We start from the raw sequence: 2,431 nt of genomic DNA, 5'->3' as shown, positions 1-2,431 counted from the left end.
TTCGTGACCTCAGAGAGGCAGAGGCAAATGGAGCCATTTGGCTCAGACCTCACACTGACAGGTCAACCTAAAAGGTCAGGAGTTTGTTTTGGTCAGTGGCTCTTCTGTTCACTCGTTTCATTTTACAACTCAGAGAAAAGCTCTCCCACAATGCAGCGTGATTAGATAATGCAAGTCAAAAGGAACTGGAGTTTTCGAAAATTGTAAAGAAAGAAAATTAATAGAATGATGAAATATAACAGTTTTATATTAAATATTGATTTTGAGTTTTTTTTCTTACTTTTACATTTACAGTATTTAAAAATGTCACTTCTTTCCCATTCATTCATTCATTTCACCATCCACCATTCAGCTTCTCCACGGACCAGTTGTGTTAGAAGGACTCGTATTTGGAGGCAATAAAGTCAAATAAACATTTGTATCTTGTTGATGTTTGTGTGTTTGTTAGTTTTACTTCGGGTGCTTCTATTTATCAGGAGAACATTTGTGTTAACAAACCAGGAAACAGGTTTTTGGTTTCAACTGTCCCTCCCACCCCCCCTCCCGGTTGTCACTAAGTGACACAGACCAGATAAACGCGCACACACACACACAAACAGTCAGTAACACACACAGAGCAGCTCAGCATCTGCTCAGGATCAGCTTTATTTACCTTCTCTGACACCTTAATCCTTGATACGTCGACTCCAGGGAGGAAATCTACCTCCTAGTATTCCACGGATGATAACAGTCAGAACATTTACGACACCTAAACCACCAGACCAACTTTTGGTTTACTGACCAATTTGTAACATTTACTGAACTGATGTCAGAGGATCCAGGTCCTTTTTGGCGTGCGGGCGTTTGTGTTTTAGGACGATAACATTCAGAGCTCTTCACTTCAAAACAGGAACTTCATTTATTACACTGTAACTTTGTTATTCCTTTGTTTATTCCTTTGTGTAAAGGGAAATTAAATAAGCTTTCCGTGAAGCTTTTACCACTGCATTAAATTAAATTAAATTAAATTAAATTAAATTAAATTAAATTAAATTAAATTAAATTAAATTAAATTAAATTAAATTAAATGTTTTATTTTTTGCAAATATTTTAAATTAAATTTAATTTAATTTAATTTAATTTTTAATTTTTTGTTGTTGTTTTGTTTTTTAGCTTACATCTTATTTATGTTTTATTTTTGTCTTTTTTTTTTTTTTAATACCCATCTCTTGGATATTTGCTCCCTAAAGTTTCATTAATTATCTCTAAAACAACTTTTATATTTTTATAGATTCCTTAAAACCAAACATTTTAGAAAACCTTGATTTAAAATGTGATAGATATATCCTTATACATGGAAGTTATGTTGCTACGGAAGCCTGATTGGGTCATTTCAGGCTCAGGCTTTGAAAGCTAACTATACTATATATTTTATATGAGCAGAGAAAGAGGCCTTTCTGCTCCAGACACTGATTCATTTTCTTCTGTTTCAGTCTCAGTTCATACAATACGATCCACCAACTCAGATACAATTAGTGCGTTTTGCTGCAGACACAAACAATATCAGACGCTGCTCTCTCTCAAATATCACTGACTGTGGTTTTAAATCCAGACTCCCATCATGACACGCTTCTTTGTTCCTTCCCCACTCCCACCATCGTTCCTTATTATCACTGACGTGGAGAAACTCCACAATCACACACTTTGATTTCCCTCCGCCCCTTTCTATCCTCAACCCAAAAAACACAAGCGAGACAATAGCTGTTTGTGTCGAACCCCTCTGTTTGTTGTTTCAGATTCTCAGGACAATGATTCCCTCAGACGAGGTCCTGTAATAGCTCCGTCGCCTTCTTCTGCCAGACGATGTGGTCAAGACAGCAGACAGATTCCTGTGTTGCTGTAGCAGAGATAAAGCACCCATGGATACAGGTTTTTGGTTTTACTTTTTACAACCATCGTGTCACAATTTTAATGGTCCAAAGAGAAACAATGACATTGATTTGTTAGCAGAAATACATGAACTACAAACTAAATTTGTCGTTGTGTATTTGGGAATTATAAAAGATAAAAAACTAAAAAATATTGGAGTAGTTCGACATTCGGTGAAAAATACCATCTATTATACCTGTGCATCCTAATACTCACACTCAGGTATTTCACCTAGTATCAGTAAAAGAAAAGAACAAACCTAGTGTTCGTGCATTTAGCCACTGACTGATCCCTTTAAGTCAGTACTTCTCAAATATTGGGACGGGCCCCCTGGGGGGTGACGCGGTGAGGTGCCAGAGGGGGGCGTGAGGGTCTTCCAATGGAATATGGTACGCTGGACATAAGTGTACCACTGCTGTAATGCTTGAATAATAACAAGCCTCCAGCCACTAGGTGGCAGCAACTCATACAGTGGTTTGTACAGATAAAAATATACAGGTGGGGCATCTGAGGGGCAGAGGGG

At 37.3% G+C, this 2,431-nt stretch overlaps 1 long non-coding RNA gene across 1 annotated transcript in view; it reads right to left on the bottom strand.

Annotated features, from left to right (window-relative positions):
• Window positions 1–1,152: 1,152 nt before the first annotated feature.
• The window catches only part of LOC112487957 (uncharacterized), a 7,969-nt gene continuing 6,690 nt past the window's right edge, over window positions 1,153–2,431 (bottom strand). The window contains exon 3 of the long non-coding RNA XR_003051554.1: window positions 1,153–1,876. This is a non-coding gene — a long non-coding RNA (uncharacterized LOC112487957). The remainder of the gene's footprint in view (window positions 1,877–2,431) is intronic.

Source organism: Cynoglossus semilaevis, chromosome 13 (genome assembly GCF_000523025.1).
Source record: "Cynoglossus semilaevis isolate Cse_v1.0 chromosome 13, Cse_v1.0, whole genome shotgun sequence".
NCBI classification, from domain to species: Eukaryota; Metazoa; Chordata; class Actinopteri; order Pleuronectiformes; family Cynoglossidae; genus Cynoglossus; species Cynoglossus semilaevis.
Note: the sequence above shows the minus strand (reverse complement) of the source record. Positions and strands in the feature narration are given on the sequence as shown.